The following is a 19,893-nucleotide window of genomic DNA, read 5'->3' as shown; positions in this document are numbered from 1 at the left end:
TGTCAGGCAGGTGAGAACGCTTCCCTCTGTCTTCATTTCTTGCTATCTTGTCACTACCCCTGCCAGCCCTTTTTTCATGCTACCTTTCTCATGTGACAAAGATGCTTCCATACTGATTTTAAACTATCGTAAGATACGATATTAAGGAACTCAGTTTGAAAAGAGTGCGCCAAGGAAGACTTCCAAAGAGTCTCTGGAAATAACAAAACAGTATGAAGTGACAGAAATGTTGTGAAATACGTCAGGGCATATTGTTTTGTAGCAGTGCACAACGGCAAATTTGTAAACAAAAATTTACCTTCCATCGCTACAAGAGATGGATACTTTGTCGAACAAACGAATGACAGGCGGTGCAACGAGCAGCTGTGTTGTGCGTCTGACCCACGTGGCGGCGCGCCGCACTGCGCGTCGCCTTCGAGGTGGAAGAACGTGCTTTGCGTCAAATGTGCCACCGAAAACGGCGATTGCGTGTGTTGGGAGGAGAGGCGAAGCCTTCTTCTGCCGTGCGGCTACTGTACAAGGACGCCAACGGCCATACCATGTTGAATACACCGGTTCTCGTCCGATCACCGAAGTTAAGCAACATCGGGCCCGGTTAGTACTTGGATGGGTGACCGCCTGGGGACAACGGGTGCTGTTGGCTCCCTCTCTTCTTTTAAATTTTATGTCACTACACCTGCCAGCCCTCTTTTCATGAAAAACTCTCAGGTGCGACAAAGATGCTTCCACAAGCATTTTAAACTACTGTATTAAACGTAAGATGCGAAATTACAGTAATGAACTCAGTTTGAACAAGAATGCGCGGAGGAAGAGTGCTAGGATCTCGTTGAAAATAACGAAACACTGCGAATCGACAGATGTGCTCTTGAAACGCGTCAGAGAGTACTGTTTTGTAGGAGCGCTAAATTCCAAAAACTAACTACATTAAAGAAAGACCTGTTCCCGTCCGACCACCGAAGAAAAGCAACAACGTCAGTATTCGGATCGGCGACCGCCTGGGAACTCTGGCTGTCTTCATTTCTTGCTTTCTTGTCACTACTCCTGCCAGCCCTTTTTTCATGCTACCTTTCTCATGTGACAAAGATGCTTCCATACTGATTTTAAACTATCGTAAGATACGATATTAAGGAACTCAGTTTGAAAAGAGTGCGCCAATTAAGACTTCCAAAGAGTCTCTGGAATAATAAAAACAGTATGAAGTGACAGAAATGTTGTGAAAAACGTCAGGGCATATTGTTTTGTAGCAGTGCACAAGGGCAAATTTGTAAACAAAAATTTACCTTTCGTCGCTACAAGAGATGTATACTTTGCCGAAAAGCCTGTGTCTTGTGTGCATGTTTTCGCACCTTTCCACGGCACAGCGCAGCACAGAGCGGCACTGGTAGCTCCGAACGCCCGCACACGGCGCCTCGGACTCGCCGGTTCGGGCCGCGCCCATCTCGCAGATGCTTCTCGTACTTGTGCTGTCATATGGACCGCGACCCGAGCGGCAGCGAGCGGCAGTCGAGCAAAGTCGGGACAAGTCGGGACGGAAGGGGACAGCCGAGAATGAACCGTGCAAATTACGCAAATATCTGGAAGCGCGACGAGTGTCAGGCAGGTGAGAACGCTTCCCTCTGTCTTCATTTCTTGCTATCTTGTCACTACCCCTGCCAGCCCTTTTTTCATGCTACCTTTCTCATGTGACAAAGATGCTTCCATACTGATTTTAAACTATCGTAAGATACGATATTAAGGAACTCAGTTTGAAAAGAGTGCGCCAAGGAAGACTTCCAAAGAGTCTCTGGAAATAACAAAACAGTATGAAGTGACAGAAATGTTGTGAAATACGTCAGGGCATATTGTTTTGTAGCAGTGCACAACGGCAAATTTGTAAACAAAAATTTACCTTCCATCGCTACAAGAGATGGATACTTTGTCGAACAAACGAATGACAGGCGGTGCAACGAGCAGCTGTGTTGTGCGTCTGACCCACGTGGCGGCGCGCCGCACTGCGCGTCGCCTTCGAGGTGGAAGGACGTGCTTTGCGTCAAATGTGCCACCGAAAACGGCGATTGCGTGTGTTGGGAGGAGAGGCGAAGCCTTCTTCTGCCGTGCGGCTACTGTATAAGGACGCCAACGGCCATACCATGTTGAATACACCGGTTCTCGTCCGATCACCGAAGTTTAGCAACATCGGGCCCGGTTAGTACTTGGATGGGTGACCGCCTGGGGACACCGGGTGCTGTTGGCTCCCTCTCTTCTTTTAAATTTTATGTCACTACACCTGCCAGCCCTCTTTTCATGAAAAACTCTCAGGTGCGACAAAGATGCTTCCACAAGCATTTTAAACTACTGTATTAAACGTAAGATGCGAAATTACAGTAATGAACTCAGTTTGAACAAGAATGCGCGGAGGAAGAGTGCTAGGATCTCGTTGAAAATAACGAAACACTGCGAATCGACAGATGTGCTCTTGAAACGCGTCAGAGAGTACTGTTTTGTAGGAGCGCTAAATTCCAAAAACTAACTACATTAAAGAAAGACCTGTTCCCGTCCGACCACCGAAGAAAAGCAACAACGTCAGTATTCGGATCGGCGACCGCCTGGGAACTCTGGCTGTCTTCATTTCTTGCTTTCTTGTCACTACTCCTGCCAGCCCTTTTTTCATGCTACCTTTCTCATGTGACAAAGATGCTTCCATACTGATTTTAAACTATCGTAAGATACGATATTAAGGAACTCAGTTTGAAAAGAGTGCGCCAAGTAAGACTTCCAAAGAGTCTCTGGAATAATAAAAACAGTATGAAGTGACAGAAATGTTGTGAAAAACGTCAGGGCATATTGTTTTGTAGCAGTGCACAAGGGCAAATTTGTAAACAAAAATTTACCTTTCGTCGCTACAAGAGATGTATACTTTGCCGAAAAGCCTGTGTCTTGTGTGCATGTTTTCGCACCTTTCCACGGCACAGCGCAGCACAGAGCGGCACTGGTAGCTCCGAACGCCCGCACACGGCGCCTCGGACTCGCCGGTTCGGGCCGCGCCCATCTCGCAGATGCTTCTCGTACTTGTGCTGTCATATGGACCGCGACCCGAGCGGCAGCGAGCGGCAGTCGAGCAAAGTCGGGACAAGTCGGGACGGAAGGGGACAGCCGAGAATGAACCGTGCAAATTACGCAAATATCTTGAAGCGCGACGAGTGTCAGGCAGGTGAGAACGCTTCCCTCTGTCTTCATTTCTTGCTATCTTGTCACTACCCCTGCCAGCCCTTTTTTCATGCTACCTTTCTCATGTGACAAAGATGCTTCCATACTGATTTTAAACTATCGTAAGATACGATATTAAGGAACTCAGTTTGAAAAGAGTGCGCCAAGGAAGACTTCCAAAGAGTCTCTGGAAATAACAAAACAGTATGAAGTGAGAGAAATGTTGTGAAATACGTCAGGGCATATTGTTTTGTAGCAGTGCACAACGGCAAATTTGTAAACAAAAATTTACCTTCCATCGCTACAAGAGATGGATACTTTGTCGAACAAACGAATGACAGGCGGTGCAACGAGCAGCTGTGTTGTGCGTGTGACCCACGTGGCGGCGCGCCGCACTGCGCGTCGCCTTCGAGGTGGAAGGACGTGCTTTGCGTCAAATGTGCCACCGAAAACGGCGATTGCGTGTGTTGGGAGGAGAGGCGAAGCCTTCTTCTGCCGTGCGGCTACTGTATAAGGACGCCAACGGCCATACCATGTTGAATACACCGGTTCTCGTCCGATCACCGAAGTTAAGCAACATCGGGCCCGGTTAGTACTTGGATGGGTGACCGCCTGGGAACACCGGGTGCTGTTGGCTCCCTCTCTTCTTTTAAATTTTATGTCACTACACCTGCCAGCCCTCTTTTCATGAAAAACTCTCAGGTGCGACAAAGATGCTTCCACAAGCATTTTAAACTACTGTATTAAACGTAAGATGCGAAATTACAGTAATGAACTCAGTTTGAACAAGAATGCGCGGAGGAAGAGTGCTAGGATCTCGTTGAAAATAACGAAACACTGCGAATCGACAGATGTGCTCTTGAAACGCGTCAGAGAGTACTGTTTTGTAGGAGCGCTAAATTCCAAAAACTAACTACATTAAAGAAAGACCTGTTCCCGTCCGACCACCGAAGAAAAGCAACAACGTCAGTATTCGGATCGGCGACCGCCTGGGAACTCTGGCTGTCTTCATTTCTTGCTTTCTTGTCACTACTCCTGCCAGCCCTTTTTTCATGCTACCTTTCTCATGTGACAAAGATGCTTCCATACTGATTTTAAACTATCGTAAGATACGATATTAAGGAACTCAGTTTGAAAAGAGTGCGCCAAGTAAGACTTCCAAAGAGTCTCTGGAATAATAAAAACAGTATGAAGTGACAGAAATGTTGTGAAAAACGTCAGGGCATATTGTTTTGTAGCAGTGCACAAGGGCAAATTTGTAAACAAAAATTTACCTTTCGTCGCTACAAGAGATGTATACTTTGCCGAAAAGCCTGTGTCTTGTGTGCATGTTTTCGCACCTTTCCACGGCACAGCGCAGCACAGAGCGGCACTGGTAGCTCCGAACGCCCGCACACGGCGCCTCGGACTCGCCGGTTCGGGCCGCGCCCATCTCGCAGATGCTTCTCGTACTTGTGCTGTCATATGGACCGCGACCCGAGCGGCAGCGAGCGGCAGTCGAGCAGAGTCGGGACAAGTCGGGACGGAAGGGGACAGCCGAGAATGAACCGTGCAAATTACGCAAATATCTGGAAGCGCGACGAGTGTCAGGCAGGTGAGAACGCTTCCCTCTGTCTTCATTTCTTGCTATCTTGTCACTACCCCTGCCAGCCCTTTTTTCATGCTACCTTTCTCATGTGACAAAGATGCTTCCATACTGATTTTAAACTATCGTAAGATACGATATTAAGGAACTCAGTTTGAAAAGAGTGCGCCAAGGAAGACTTCCAAAGAGTCTCTGGAAATAACAAAACAGTATGAAGTGACAGAAATGTTGTGAAATACGTCAGGGCATATTGTTCTGTAGCAGTGCTCAACGGCAAATTTGTAAACAAAAATTTACCTTCCATCGCTACAAGAGATGGATACTTTGTCGAACAAACGAATGACAGGCGGTGCAACGAGCAGCTGTGTTGTGCGTCTGACCCACGTGGCGGCGCGCCGCACTGCGCGTCGCCTTCGAGGTGGAAGGACGTGCTTTGCGTCAAATGTGCCACCGAAAACGGCGATTGCGTGTGTTGGGAGGAGAGGCGAAGCCTTCTTCTGCCGTGCGGCTACTGTACAAGAACGCCAACGGCCATACCATGTTGAATACACCGGTTCTCGTCCGATCACCGAAGTTAAGCAACATCGGGCCCGGTTAGTACTTGGATGGGTGACCGCCTGGGAACACCGGGTGCTGTTGGCTCCCTCTCTTCTTTTAAATTTTATGTCACTACACCTGCCAGCCCTCTTTTCATGAAAAACTCTCAGGTGCGACAAAGATGCTTCCACAAGCATTTTAAACTACTGTATTAAACGTAAGATGCGAAATTACAGTAATGAACTCAGTTTGAACAAGAATGCGCGGAGGAAGAGTGCTAGGATCTCGTTGAAAATAACGAAACACTGCGAATCGACAGATGTGCTCTTGAAACGCGTCAGAGAGTACTGTTTTGTAGGAGCGCTAAATTCCAAAAACTAACTACATTAAAGAAAGACCTGTTCCCGTCCGACCACCGAAGAAAAGCAACAACGTCAGTATTCGGATCGGCGACCGCCTGGGAACTCTGGCTGTCTTCATTTCTTGCTTTCTTGTCACTACTCCTGCCAGCCCTTTTTTCATGCTACCTTTCTCATGTGACAAAGATGCTTCCATACTGATTTTAAACTATCGTAAGATACGATATTAAGGAACTCAGTTTGAAAAGAGTGCGCCAAGTAAGACTTCCAAAGAGTCTCTGGAATAATAAAAACAGTATGAAGTGACAGAAATGTTGTGAAAAAAGTCAGGGCATATTGTTTTGTAGCAGTGCACAAGGGCAAATTTGTAAACAAAAATTTACCTTTCGTCGCTACAAGAGATGTATACTTTGCCGAAAAGCCTGTGTCTTGTGTGCATGTTTTCGCACCTTTCCACGGCACAGCGCAGCACAGAGCGGCACTGGTAGCTCCGAACGCCCGCACACGGCGCCTCGGACTCGCCGGTTCGGGCCGCGCCCATCTCGCAGATGCTTCTCGTACTTGTGCTGTCATATGGACCGCGACCCGAGCGGCAGCGAGCAAAGTCGGGACAAGTCGGGACGGAAGGGGACAGCCGAGAATGAACCGTGCAAATTACGCAAATATCTGGAAGCGCGACGAGTGTCAGGCAGGTGAGAACGCTTCCCTCTGTCTTCATTTCTTGCTATCTTGTCACTACCCCTGCCAGCCCTTTTTTCATGCTACCTTTCTCATGTGACAAAGATGCTTCCATACTGATTTTAAACTATCGTAAGATACGATATTAAGGAACTCAGTTTGAAAAGAGTGCGCCAAGGAAGACTTCCAAAGAGTCTCTGGAAATAACAAAACAGTATGAAGTGACAGAAATGTTGTGAAATACGTCAGGGCATATTGTTTTGTAGCAGTGCTCAACGGCAAATTTGTAAACAAAAATTTACCTTCCATCGCTACAAGAGATGGATACTTTGTCGAACAAACGAATGACAGGCGGTGCAACGAGCAGCTGTGTTGTGCGTCTGACCCACGTGGCGGCGCGCCGCACTGCGCGTCGCCTTCGAGGTGGAAGGACGTGCTTTGCGTCAAATGTGCCACCGAAAACGGCGATTGCGTGTGTTGGGAGGAGAGGCGAAGCCTTCTTCTGCCGTGCGGCTACTGTATAAGGACGCCAACGGCCATACCATGTTGAATACACCGGTTCTCGTCCGATCACCGAAGTTAAGCAACATTGGGCCCGGTTAGTACTTGGATGGGTGACCGCCTGGGAACAACTGGTGCTGTTGGCTCCCTCTCTTCTTTTAAATTTTATGTCACTACACCTGCCAGCCCTCTTTTCATGAAAAACTCTCAGGTGCGACAAAGATGCTTCCACAAGCATTTTAAACTACTGTATTAAACGTAAGATGCGAAATTACAGTAATGAACTCAGTTTGAACAAGAATGCGCGGAGGAAGAGTGCTAGGATCTCGTTGAAAATAACGAAACACTGCGAATCGACAGATGTGCTCTTGAAACGCGTCAGAGAGTACTGTTTTGTAGGAGCGCTAAATTCCAAAAACTAACTACATTAAAGAAAGACCTGTTCCCGTCCGACCACCGAAGAAAAGCAACAACGTCAGTATTCGGATCGGCGACCGCCTGGGAACTCTGGCTGTCTTCATTTCTTGCTTTCTTGTCACTACTCCTGCCAGCCCTTTTTTCATGCTACCTTTCTCATGTGACAAAGATGCTTCCATACTGATTTTAAACTATCGTAAGATACGATATTAAGGAACTCAGTTTGAAAAGAGTGCGCCAAGTAAGACTTCCAAAGAGTCTCTGGAATAATAAAAACAGTATGAAGTGACAGAAATGTTGTGAAAAAAGTCAGGGCATATTGTTTTGTAGCAGTGCACAAGGGCAAATTTGTAAACAAAAATTTACCTTTCGTCGCTACAAGAGATGTATACTTTGCCGAAAAGCCTGTGTCTTGTGTGCATGTTTTCGCACCTTTCCACGGCACAGCGCAGCACAGAGCGGCACTGGTAGCTCCGAACGCCCGCACACGGCGCCTCGGACTCGCCGGTTCGGGCCGCGCCCATCTCGCAGATGCTTCTCGTACTTGTGCTGTCATATGGACCGCGACCCGAGCGGCAGCGAGCGGCAGTCGGGACAAGTCGGGACGGAAGGGGACAGCCGAGAATGAACCGTGCAAATTACGCAAATATCTGGAAGCGCGACGAGTGTCAGGCAGGTGAGAACGCTTCCCTCTGTCTTCATTTCTTGCTATCTTGTCACTACCCCTGCCAGCCCTTTTTTCATGCTACCTTTCTCATGTGACAAAGATGCTTCCATACTGATTTTAAACTATCGTAAGATACGATATTAAGGAACTCAGTTTGAAAAGAGTGCGCCAAGGAAGACTTCCAAAGAGTCTCTGGAAATAACAAAACAGTATGAAGTGACAGAAATGTTGTGAAATACGTCAGGGCATATTGTTTTGTAGCAGTGCTCAACGGCAAATTTGTAAACAAAAATTTACCTTCCATCGCTACAAGAGATGGATACTTTGTCGAACAAACGAATGACAGGCGGTGCAACGAGCAGCTGTGTTGTGCGTCTGACCCACGTGGCGGCGCGCCGCACTGCGCGTCGCCTTCGAGGTGGAAGGACGTGCTTTGCGTCAAATGTGCCACCGAAAACGGCGATTGCGTGTGTTGGGAGGAGAGGCGAAGCCTTCTTCTGCCGTGCGGCTACTGTATAAGGACGCCAACGGCCATACCATGTTGAATACACCGGTTCTCGTCCGATCACCGAAGTTAAGCAACATTGGGCCCGGTTAGTACTTGGATGGGTGACCGCCTGGGAACACCGGGTGCTGTTGGCTCCCTCTCTTCTTTTAAATTTTATGTCACTACACCTGCCAGCCCTCTTTTCATGAAAAACTCTCAGGTGCGACAAAGATGCTTCCACAAGCATTTTAAACTACTGTATTAAACGTAAGATGCGAAATTACAGTAATGAACTCAGTTTGAACAAGAATGCGCGGAGGAAGAGTGCTAGGATCTCGTTGAAAATAACGAAACACTGCGAATCGACAGATGTGCTCTTGAAACGCGTCAGAGAGTACTGTTTTGTAGGAGCGCTAAATTCCAAAAACTAACTACATTAAAGAAAGACCTGTTCCCGTCCGACCACCGAAGAAAAGCAACAACGTCAGTATTCGGATCGGCGACCGCCTGGGAACTCTGGCTGTCTTCATTTCTTGCTTTCTTGTCACTACTCCTGCCAGCCCTTTTTTCATGCTACCTTTCTCATGTGACAAAGATGCTTCCATACTGATTTTAAACTATCGTAAGATACGATATTAAGGAACTCAGTTTGAAAAGAGTGCGCCAAGTAAGACTTCCAAAGAGTCTCTGGAATAATAAAAACAGTATGAAGTGACAGAAATGTTGTGAAAAACGTCAGGGCATATTGTTTTGTAGCAGTGCACAAGGGCAAATTTGTAAACAAAAATTTACCTTTCGTCGCTACAAGAGATGTATACTTTGCCGAAAAGCCTGTGTCTTGTGTGCATGTTTTCGCACCTTTCCACGGCACAGCGCAGCACAGAGCGGCACTGGTAGCTCCGAACGCCCGCACACGGCGCCTCGGACTCGCCGGTTCGGGCCGCGCCCATCTCGCAGATGCTTCTCGTACTTGTGCTGTCATATGGACCGCGACCCGAGCGGCAGCGAGCAAAGTCGGGACAAGTCGGGACGGAAGGGGACAGCCGAGAATGAACCGTGCAAATTACGCAAATATCTGGAAGCGCGACGCGTGTCAGGCAGGTGAGAACGCTTCCCTCTGTCTTCATTTCTTGCTATCTTGTCACTACCCCTGCCAGCCCTTTTTTCATGCTACCTTTCTCATGTGACAAAGATGCTTCCATACTGATTTTAAACTATCGTAAGATACGATATTAAGGAACTCAGTTTGAAAAGAGTGCGCCAAGGAAGACTTCCAAAGAGTCTCTGGAAATAACAAAACAGTATGAAGTGACAGAAATGTTGTGAAATACGTCAGGGCATATTGTTTTGTAGCAGTGCTCAACGGCAAATTTGTAAACAAAAATTTACCTTCCATCGCTACAAGAGATGGATACTTTGTCGAACAAACGAATGACAGGCGGTGCAACGAGCAGCTGTGTTGTGCGTCTGACCCACGTGGCGGCGCGCCGCACTGCGCGTCGCCTTCGAGGTGGAAGGACGTGCTTTGCGTCAAAATTGCCACCGAAAACGGCGATTGCGTGTGTTGGGAGGAGAGGCGAAGCCTTCTTCTGCCGTGCGGCTACTGTATAAGGACGCCAACGGCCATACCATGTTGAATACACCGGTTCTCGTCCGATCACCGAAGTTAAGCAACATTGGGCCCGGTTAGTACTTGGATGGGTGACCGCCTGGGAACACCGGGTGCTGTTGGCTCCCTCTCTTCTTTTAAATTTTATGTCACTACACCTGCCAGCCCTCTTTTCATGAAAAACTCTCAGGTGCGACAAAGATGCTTCCACAAGCATTTTAAACTACTGTATTAAACGTAAGATGCGAAATTACAGTAATGAACTCAGTTTGAACAAGAATGCGCGGAGGAAGAGTGCTAGGATCTCGTTGAAAATAACGAAACACTGCGAATCGACAGATGTGCTCTTGAAACGCGTCAGAGAGTACTGTTTTGTAGGAGCGCTAAATTCCAAAAACTAACTACATTAAAGAAAGACCTGTTCCCGTCCGACCACCGAAGAAAAGCAACAACGTCAGTATTCGGATCGGCGACCGCCTGGGAACTCTGGCTGTCTTCATTTCTTGCTTTCTTGTCACTACTCCTGCCAGCCCTTTTTTCATGCTACCTTTCTCATGTGACAAAGATGCTTCCATACTGATTTTAAACTATCGTAAGATACGATATTAAGGAACTCAGTTTGAAAAGAGTGCGCCAAGTAAGACTTCCAAAGAGTCTCTGGAATAATAAAAACAGTATGAAGTGACAGAAATGTTGTGAAAAACGTCAGGGCATATTGTTTTGTAGCAGTGCACAAGGGCAAATTTGTAAACAAAAATTTACCTTTCGTCGCTACAAGAGATGTATACTTTGCCGAAAAGCCTGTGTCTTGTGTGCATGTTTTCGCACCTTTCCACGGCACAGCGCAGCACAGAGCGGCACTGGTAGCTCCGAACGCCCGCACACGGCGCCTCGGACTCGCCGGTTCGGGCCGCGCCCATCTCGCAGATGCTTCTCGTACTTGTGCTGTCATATGGACCGCGACCCGAGCGGCAGCGAGCGGCAGTCGAGCAAAGTCGGGACAAGTCGGGACGGAAGGGGACAGCCGAGAATGAACCGTGCAAATTACGCAAATATCTGGAAGCGCGACGAGTGTCAGGCAGGTGAGAACGCTTCCCTCTGTCTTCATTTCTTGCTATCTTGTCACTACCCCTGCCAGCCCTTTTTTCATGCTACCTTTCTCATGTGACAAAGATGCTTCCATACTGATTTTAAACTATCGTAAGATACGATATTAAGGAACTCAGTTTGAAAAGAGTGCGCCAAGGAAGACTTCCAAAGAGTCTCTGGAAATAACAAAACAGTATGAAGTGACAGAAATGTTGTGAAATACGTCAGGGCATATTGTTTTGTAGCAGTGCTCAACGGCAAATTTGTAAACAAAGATTTACCTTCCATCGCTACAAGAGATGGATACTTTGTCGAACAAACGAATGACAGGCGGTGCAACGAGCAGCTGTGTTGTGCGTCTGACCCACGTGGCGGCGCGCCGCACTGCGCGTCGCCTTCGAGGTGGAAGGACGTGCTTTGCGTCAAATGTGCCACCGAAAACGGCGATTGCGTGTGTTGGGAGGAGAGGCGAAGCCTTCTTCTGCCGTGCGGCTACTGTATAAGGACGCCAACGGCCATACCATGTTGAATACACCGGTTCTCGTCCGATCACCGAAGTTAAGCAACATCGGGCCCGGTTAGTACTTGGATGGGTGACCGCCTGGGAACACCGGGTGCTGTTGGCTCCCTCTCTTCTTTTAAATTTTATGTCACTACACCTGCCAGCCCTCTTTTCATGAAAAACTCTCAGGTGCGACAAAGATGCTTCCACAAGCATTTTAAACTACTGTATTAAACGTAAGATGCGAAATTACAGTAATGAACTCAGTTTGAACAAGAATGCGCGGAGGAAGAGTGCTAGGATCTCGTTGAAAATAACGAAACACTGCGAATCGACAGATGTGCTCTTGAAACGCGTCAGAGAGTACTGTTTTGTAGGAGCGCTAAATTCCAAAAACTAACTACATTAAAGAAAGACCTGTTCCCGTCCGACCACCGAAGAAAAGCAACAACGTCAGTATTCGGATCGGCGACCGCCTGGGAACTCTGGCTGTCTTCATTTCTTGCTTTCTTGTCACTACTCCTGCCAGCCCTTTTTTCATGCTACCTTTCTCATGTGACAAAGATGCTTCCATACTGATTTTAAACTATCGTAAGATACGATATTAAGGAACTCAGTTTGAAAAGAGTGCGCCAAGTAAGACTTCCAAAGAGTCTCTGGAATAATAAAAACAGTATGAAGTGACAGAAAAGTTGTGAAAAACGTCAGGGCATATTGTTTTGTAGCAGTGCACAAGGGCAAATTTGTAAACAAAAATTTACCTTTCGTCGCTACAAGAGATGTATACTTTGCCGAAAAGCCTGTGTCTTGTGTGCATGTTTTCGCACCTTTCCACGGCACAGCGCAGCACAGAGCGGCACTGGTAGCTCCGAACGCCCGCACACGGCGCCTCGGACTCGCCGGTTCGGGCCGCGCCCATCTCGCAGATGCTTCTCGTACTTGTGCTGTCATATGGACCGCGACCCGAGCGGCAGCGAGCGGCAGTCGAGCAAAGTCGGGACAAGTCGGGACGGAAGGGGACAGCCGAGAATGAACCGTGCAAATTACGCAAATATCTGGAAGCGCGACGAGTGTCAGGCAGGTGAGAACGCTTCCCTCTGTCTTCATTTCTTGCTATCTTGTCACTACCCCTGCCAGCCCTTTTTTCATGCTACCTTTCTCATGTGACAAAGATGCTTCCATACTGATTTTAAACTATCGTAAGATACGATATTAAGGAACTCAGTTTGAAAAGAGTGCGCCAAGGAAGACTTCCAAAGAGTCTCTGGAAATAACAAAACAGTATGAAGTGACAGAAATGTTGTGAAATACGTCAGGGCATATTGTTTTGTAGCAGTGCTCAACGGCAAATTTGTAAACAAAGATTTACCTTCCATCGCTACAAGAGATGGATACTTTGTCGAACAAACGAATGACAGGCGGTGCAACGAGCAGCTGTGTTGTGCGTCTGACCCACGTGGCGGCGCGCCGCACTGCGCGTCGCCTTCGAGGTGGAAGGACGTGCTTTGCGTCAAATGTGCCACCGAAAACGGCGATTGCGTGTGTTGGGAGGAGAGGCGAAGCCTTCTTCTGCCGTGCGGCTACTGTATAAGGACGCCAACGGCCATACCATGTTGAATACACCGGTTCTCGTCCGATCACCGAAGTTAAGCAACATCGGGCCCGGTTAGTACTTGGATGGGTGACCGCCTGGGAACACCGGGTGCTGTTGGCTCCCTCTCTTCTTTTAAATTTTATGTCACTACACCTGCCAGCCCTCTTTTCATGAAAAACTCTCAGGTGCGACAAAGATGCTTCCACAAGCATTTTAAACTACTGTATTAAACGTAAGATGCGAAATTACAGTAATGAACTCAGTTTGAACAAGAATGCGCGGAGGAAGAGTGCTAGGATCTCGTTGAAAATAACGAAACACTGCGAATCGACAGATGTGCTCTTGAAACGCGTCAGAGAGTACTGTTTTGTAGGAGCGCTAAATTCCAAAAACTAACTACATTAAAGAAAGACCTGTTCCCGTCCGACCACCGAAGAAAAGCAACAACGTCTGTATTCGGATCGGCGACCGCCTGGGAACTCTGGCTGTCTTCATTTCTTGCTTTCTTGTCACTACTCCTGCCAGCCCTTTTTTCATGCTACCTTTCTCATGTGACAAAGATGCTTCCATACTGATTTTAAACTATCGTAAGATACGATATTAAGGAACTCAGTTTGAAAAGAGTGCGCCAAGTAAGACTTCCAAAGAGTCTCTGGAATAATAAAAACAGTATGAAGTGACAGAAAAGTTGTGAAAAACGTCAGGGCATATTGTTTTGTAGCAGTGCACAAGGGCAAATTTGTAAACAAAAATTTACCTTTCATCGCTACAAGAGATGTATACTTTGCCGAAAAGCCTGTGTCTTGTGTGCATGTTTTCGCACCTTTCCACGGCACAGCGCAGCACAGAGCGGCACTGGTAGCTCCGAACGCCCGCACACGGCGCCTCGGACTCGCCGGTTCGGGCCGCGCCCATCTCGCAGATGCTTCTCGTACTTGTGCTGTCATATGGACCGCGACCCGAGCGGCAGCGAGCGGCAGTCGAGCAAAGTCGGGACAAGTCGGGACGGAAGGGGACAGCCGAGAATGAACCGTGCAAATTACGCAAATATCTGGAAGCGCGACGAGTGTCAGGCAGGTGAGAACGCTTCCCTCTGTCTTCATTTCTTGCTATCTTGTCACTACCCCTGCCAGCCCTTTTTTCATGCTACCTTTCTCATGTGACAAAGATGCTTCCATACTGATTTTAAACTATCGTAAGATACGATATTAAGGAACTCAGTTTGAAAAGAGTGCGCCAAGGAAGACTTCCAAAGAGTCTCTGGAAATAACAAAACAGTATGAAGTGATAGAAATGTTGTGAAATACGTCAGGGCATATTGTTTTGTAGCAGTGCTCAACGGCAAATTTGTAAACAAAAATTTACCTTCCATCGCTACAAGAGATGGATACTTTGTCGAACAAACGAATGACAGGCGGTGCAACGAGCAGCTGTGTTGTGCGTCTGACCCACGTGGCGGCGCGCCGCACTGCGCGTCGCCTTCGAGGTGGAAGGACGTGCTTTGCGTCAAATGTGCCACCGAAAACGGCGATTGCGTGTGTTGGGAGGAGAGGCGAAGCCTTCTTCTGCCGTGCGGCTACTGTATAAGGACGCCAACGGCCATACCATGTTGAATACACCGGTTCTCGTCCGATCACCGAAGTTAAGCAACATCGGGCCCGGTTAGTACTTCGATGGGTGACCGCCTGGGAACACCGGGTGCTGTTGGCTCCCTCTCTTCTTTTAAATTTTATGTCACTACACCTGCCAGCCCTCTTTTCATGAAAAACTCTCAGGTGCGACAAAGATGCTTCCACAAGCATTTTAAACTACTGTATTAAACGTAAGATGCGAAATTACAGTAATGAACTCAGTTTGAACAAGAATGCGCGGAGGAAGAGTGCTAGGATCTCGTTGAAAATAACGAAACACTGCGAATCGACAGATGTGCTCTTGAAACGCGTCAGAGAGTACTGTTTTGTAGGAGCGCTAAATTCCAAAAACTAACTACATTAAAGAAAGACCTGTTCCCGTCCGACCACCGAAGAAAAGCAACAACGTCAGTATTCGGATCGGCGACCGCCTGGGAACTCTGGCTGTCTTCATTTCTTGCTTTCTTGTCACTACTCCTGCCAACCCTTTTTTCATGCTACCTTTCTCATGTGACAAAGATGCTTCCATACTGATTTTAAACTATCGTAAGATACGATATTAAGGAACTCAGTTTGAAAAGAGTGCGCCAAGTAAGACTTCCAAAGAGTCTCTGGAATAATAAAAACAGTATGAAGTGACAGAAATGTTGTGAAAAACGTCAGGGCATATTGTTTTGTAGCAGTGCACAAGGGCAAATTTGTAAACAAAAATTTACCTTTCGTCGCTACAAGAGATGTATACTTTGCCGAAAAGCCTGTGTCTTGTGTGCATGTTTTCGCACCTTTCCACGGCACAGCGCAGCACAGAGCGGCACTGGTAGCTCCGAACGCCCGCACACGGCGCCTCGGACTCGCCGGTTCGGGCCGCGCCCATCTCGCAGATGCTTCTCGTACTTGTGCTGTCATATGGACCGCGACCCGAGCGGCAGCGAGCGGCAGTCGAGCAAAGTCGGGACAAGTCGGGACGGAAGGGGACAGCCGAGAATGAACCGTGCAAATTACGCAAATATCTGGAAGCGCGACGAGTGTCAGGCAGGTGAGAACGCTTCCCTCTGTCTTCATTTCTTGCTATCTTGTCACTACCCCTGCCAGCCCTTTTTTCATGCTACCTTTCTCATGTGACAAAGATGCTTCCATACTGATTTTAAACTATCGTAAGATACGATATTAAGGAACTCAGTTTGAAAAGAGTGCGCCAAGGAAGACTTCCAAAGAGTCTCTGGAAATAACAAAACAGTATGAAGTGACAGAAATGTTGTGAAATACGTCAGGGCATATTGTTTTGTAGCAGTGCTCAACGGCAAATTTGTAAACAAAAATTTACCTTCCATCGCTACAAGAGATGGATACTTTGTCGAACAAACGAATGACAGGCGGTGCAACGAGCAGCTGTGTTGTGCGTCTGACCCACGTGGCGGCGCGCCGCACTGCGCGTCGCCTTCGAGGTGGAAGGACGTGCTTTGCGTCAAATGTGCCACCGAAAACGGCGATTGCGTGTGTTGGGAGGAGAGGCGAAGCCTTCTTCTGCCGTGCGGCTACTGTATAAGGACGCCAACGGCCATACCATGTTGAATACACCGGTTCTCGTCCGATCACCGAAGTTAAGCAACATCGGGCCCGGTTAGTACTTGGATGGGTGACCGCCTGGGAACACCGGGTGCTGTTGGCTCCCTCTCTTCTTTTAAATTTTATGTCACTACACCTGCCAGCCCTCTTTTCATGAAAAACTCTCAGGTGCGACAAAGATGCTTCCACAAGCATTTTAAACTACTGTATTAAACGTAAGATGCGAAATTACAGTAATGAACTCAGTTTGAACAAGAATGCGCGGAGGAAGAGTGCTAGGATCTCGTTGAAAATAACGAAACACTGCGAATCGACAGATGTGCTCTTGAAACGCGTCAGAGAGTACTGTTTTGTAGGAGCGCTAAATTCCAAAAACTAACTACATTAAAGAAAGACCTGTTCCCGTCCGACCACCGAAGAAAAGCAACAACGTCAGTATTCGGATCGGCGACCGCCTGGGAACTCTGGCTGTCTTCATTTCTTGCTTTCTTGTCACTACTCCTGCCAGCCCTTTTTTCATGCTACCTTTCTCATGTGACAAAGATGCTTCCATACTGATTTTAAACTATCGTAAGATACGATATTAAGGAACTCAGTTTGAAAAGAGTGCGCCAAGTAAGACTTCCAAAGAGTCTCTGGAATAATAAAAACAGTATGAAGTGACAGAAATGTTGTGAAAAACGTCAGGGCATATTGTTTTGTAGCAGTGCACAAGGGCAAATTTGTAAACAAAAATTTACCTTTCGTCGCTACAAGAGATGTATACTTTGCCGAAAAGCCTGTGTCTTGTGTGCATGTTTTCGCACCTTTCCACGGCACAGCGCAGCACAGAGCGGCACTGGTAGCTCCGAACGCCCGCACACGGCGCCTCGGACTCGCCGGTTCGGGCCGCGCCCATCTCGCAGATGCTTCTCGTACTTGTGCTGTCATATGGACCGCGACCCGAGCGGCAGCGAGCGGCAGTCGAGCAAAGTCGGGACAAGTCGGGACGGAAGGGGACAGCCGAGAATGAACCGTGCAAATTACGCAAATATCTGGAAGCGCGACGAGTGTCAGGCAGGTGAGAACGCTTCCCTCTGTCTTCATTTCTTGCTATCTTGTCACTACCCCTGCCAGCCCTTTTTTCATGCTACCTTTCTCATGTGACAAAGATGCTTCCATACTGATTTTAAACTATCGTAAGATACGATATTAAGGAACTCAGTTTGAAAAGAGTGCGCCAAGGAAGACTTCCAAAGAGTCTCTGGAAATAACAAAACAGTATGAAGTGACAGAAATGTTGTGAAATACGTCAGGGCATATTGTTTTGTAGCAGTGCTCAACGGCAAATTTGTAAACAAAAATTTACCTTCCATCGCTACAAGAGATGGATACTTTGTCGAACAAACGAATGACAGGCGGTGCAACGAGCAGCTGTGTTGTGCGTCTGACCCACGTGGCGGCGCGCCGCACTGCGCGTCGCCTTCGAGGTGGAAGGACGTGCTTTGCGTCAAATGTGCCACCGAAAACGGCGATTGCGTGTGTTGGGAGGAGAGGCGAAGCCTTCTTCTGCCGTGCGGCTACTGTAAAAGGACGCCAACGGCCATACCATGTTGAATACACCGGTTCTCGTCCGATCACCGAAGTTAAGCAACATCGGGCCCGGTTAGTACTTGGATGGGTGACCGCCTGGGAACACCGGGTGCTGTTGGCTCCCTCTCTTCTTTTAAATTTTATGTCACTACACCTGCCAGCCCTCTTTTCATGAAAAACTCTCAGGTGCGACAAAGATGCTTCCACAAGCATTTTAAACTACTGTATTAAACGTAAGATGCGAAATTACAGTAATGAACTCAGTTTGAACAAGAATGCGCGGAGGAAGAGTGCTAGGATCTCGTTGAAAATAACGAAACACTGCGAATCGACAGATGTGCTCTTGAAACGCGTCAGAGAGTACTGTTTTGTAGGAGCGCTAAATTCCAAAAACTAACTACATTAAAGAAAGACCTGTTCCCGTCCGACCACCGAAGAAAAGCAACAACGTCAGTATTCGGATCGGCGACCGCCTGGGAACTCTGGCTGTCTTCATTTCTTGCTTTCTTGTCACTACTCCTGCCAGCCCTTTTTTCATGCTACCTTTCTCATGTGACAAAGATGCTTCCATACTGATTTTAAACTATCGTAAGATACGATATTAAGGAACTCAGTTTGAAAAGAGTGCGCCAAGTAAGACTTCCAAAGAGTCTCTGGAATAATAAAAACAGTATGAAGTGACAGAAATGTTGTGAAAAACGTCAGGGCATATTGTTTTGTAGCAGTGCACAAGGGCAAATTTGTAAACAAAAATTTACCTTTCGTCGCTACAAGAGATGTATACTTTGCCGAAAAGCCTGTGTCTTGTGTGCATGTTTTCGCACCTTTCCACGGCACAGCGCAGCACAGAGCGGCACTGGTAGCTCCGAACGCCCGCACACGGCGCCTCGGACTCGCCGGTTCGGGCCGCGCCCATCTCGCAGATGCTTCTCGTACTTGTGCTGTCATATGGACCGCGACCCGAGCGGCAGCGAGCGGCAGTCGAGCAAAGTCGGGACAAGTCGGGACGGAAGGGGACAGCCGAGAATGAACCGTGCAAATTACGCAAATATCTGGAAGCGCGACGAGTGTCAGGCAGGTGAGAACGCTTCCCTCTGTCTTCATTTCTTGCTATCTTGTCACTACCCCTGCCAGCCCTTTTTTCATGCTACCTTTCTCATGTGACAAAGATGCTTCCATACTGATTTTAAACTATCGTAAGATACGATATTAAGGAACTCAGTTTGAAAAGAGTGCGCCAAGGAAGACTTCCAAAGAGTCTCTGGAAATAACAAAACAGTATGAAGTGACAGAAATGTTGTGAAATACGTCAGGGCATATTGTTTTGTAGCAGTGCTCAACGGCAAATTTGTAAACAAAAATTTACCTTCCATCGCTACAAGAGATGGATACTTTGTCGAACAAACGAATGACAGGCGGTGCAACGAGCAGCTGTGTTGTGCGTCTGACCCACGTGGCGGCGCGCCGCACTGCGCGTCGCCTTCGAGGTGGAAGGACGTGCTTTGCGTCAAATGTGCCACCGAAAACGGCGATTGCGTGTGTTGGGAGGAGAGGCGAAGCCTTCTTCTGCCGTGCGGCTACTGTATAAGGACGCCAACGGCCATACCATGTTGAATACACCGGTTCTCGTCCGATCACCGAAGTTAAGCAACATCGGGCCCGGTTAGTACTTGGATGGGTGACCGCCTGGGAACACCGGGTGCTGTTGGCTCCCTCTCTTCTTTTAAATTTTATGTCACTACACCTGCCAGCCCTCTTTTCATGAAAAACTCTCAGGTGCGACAAAGATGCTTCCACAAGCATTTTAAACTACTGTATTAAACGTAAGATGCGAAATTACAGTAATGAACTCAGTTTGAACAAGAATGCGCGGAGGAAGAGTGCTAGGATCTCGTTGAAAATAACGAAACACT

General features: G+C 47.7%; 13 non-coding genes across 13 annotated transcripts; all 13 read left to right on the top strand.

Annotated features, from left to right (window-relative positions):
- The first annotated feature begins 524 nt into the window (after positions 1 to 524).
- LOC126307876 (5S ribosomal RNA) lies at positions 525 to 643 on the top strand. The gene has a single exon (XR_007553844.1). It is a non-coding gene; the product is annotated as a 5S ribosomal RNA (ribosomal RNA).
- A 1,471-nt stretch (positions 644 to 2,114) lies between these two features.
- LOC126307891 (5S ribosomal RNA) lies at positions 2,115 to 2,233 on the top strand. The gene has a single exon (XR_007553858.1). It is a non-coding gene; the product is annotated as a 5S ribosomal RNA (ribosomal RNA).
- Positions 2,234 to 3,704: 1,471 nt separating this feature from the next.
- LOC126308408 (5S ribosomal RNA) lies at positions 3,705 to 3,823 on the top strand. Its single transcript, XR_007554304.1, has one exon. It is a non-coding gene; the product is annotated as a 5S ribosomal RNA (ribosomal RNA).
- Positions 3,824 to 5,294: 1,471 nt separating this feature from the next.
- Positions 5,295 to 5,413, top strand: LOC126308407 (5S ribosomal RNA). The gene has a single exon (XR_007554303.1). It is a non-coding gene; the product is annotated as a 5S ribosomal RNA (ribosomal RNA).
- A 1,460-nt stretch (positions 5,414 to 6,873) lies between these two features.
- LOC126307678 (5S ribosomal RNA) lies at positions 6,874 to 6,992 on the top strand. The gene has a single exon (XR_007553666.1). It is a non-coding gene; the product is annotated as a 5S ribosomal RNA (ribosomal RNA).
- A 1,461-nt stretch (positions 6,993 to 8,453) lies between these two features.
- LOC126307932 (5S ribosomal RNA) lies at positions 8,454 to 8,572 on the top strand. The gene has a single exon (XR_007553873.1). It is a non-coding gene; the product is annotated as a 5S ribosomal RNA (ribosomal RNA).
- A 1,460-nt stretch (positions 8,573 to 10,032) lies between these two features.
- LOC126307854 (5S ribosomal RNA) lies at positions 10,033 to 10,151 on the top strand. Its single transcript, XR_007553824.1, has one exon. It is a non-coding gene; the product is annotated as a 5S ribosomal RNA (ribosomal RNA).
- Positions 10,152 to 11,622: 1,471 nt separating this feature from the next.
- Positions 11,623 to 11,741, top strand: LOC126308406 (5S ribosomal RNA). Its single transcript, XR_007554302.1, has one exon. It is a non-coding gene; the product is annotated as a 5S ribosomal RNA (ribosomal RNA).
- Positions 11,742 to 13,212: 1,471 nt separating this feature from the next.
- LOC126308405 (5S ribosomal RNA) lies at positions 13,213 to 13,331 on the top strand. The gene has a single exon (XR_007554301.1). It is a non-coding gene; the product is annotated as a 5S ribosomal RNA (ribosomal RNA).
- Positions 13,332 to 14,802: 1,471 nt separating this feature from the next.
- Positions 14,803 to 14,921, top strand: LOC126307680 (5S ribosomal RNA). The gene has a single exon (XR_007553668.1). It is a non-coding gene; the product is annotated as a 5S ribosomal RNA (ribosomal RNA).
- A 1,471-nt stretch (positions 14,922 to 16,392) lies between these two features.
- Positions 16,393 to 16,511, top strand: LOC126308404 (5S ribosomal RNA). The gene has a single exon (XR_007554300.1). It is a non-coding gene; the product is annotated as a 5S ribosomal RNA (ribosomal RNA).
- A 1,471-nt stretch (positions 16,512 to 17,982) lies between these two features.
- On the top strand, positions 17,983 to 18,101 carry LOC126308401 (5S ribosomal RNA). Its single transcript, XR_007554299.1, has one exon. It is a non-coding gene; the product is annotated as a 5S ribosomal RNA (ribosomal RNA).
- A 1,471-nt stretch (positions 18,102 to 19,572) lies between these two features.
- LOC126308400 (5S ribosomal RNA) lies at positions 19,573 to 19,691 on the top strand. Its single transcript, XR_007554298.1, has one exon. It is a non-coding gene; the product is annotated as a 5S ribosomal RNA (ribosomal RNA).
- The last annotated feature ends 202 nt before the right edge of the window (positions 19,692 to 19,893 follow it).

This window comes from Schistocerca gregaria, unplaced genomic scaffold (genome assembly GCF_023897955.1).
Source record: "Schistocerca gregaria isolate iqSchGreg1 unplaced genomic scaffold, iqSchGreg1.2 ptg000355l, whole genome shotgun sequence".
In the NCBI taxonomy this organism is placed as follows: Eukaryota; Metazoa; Arthropoda; class Insecta; order Orthoptera; family Acrididae; genus Schistocerca; species Schistocerca gregaria.
Note: the sequence above shows the minus strand (reverse complement) of the source record. Positions and strands in the feature narration are given on the sequence as shown.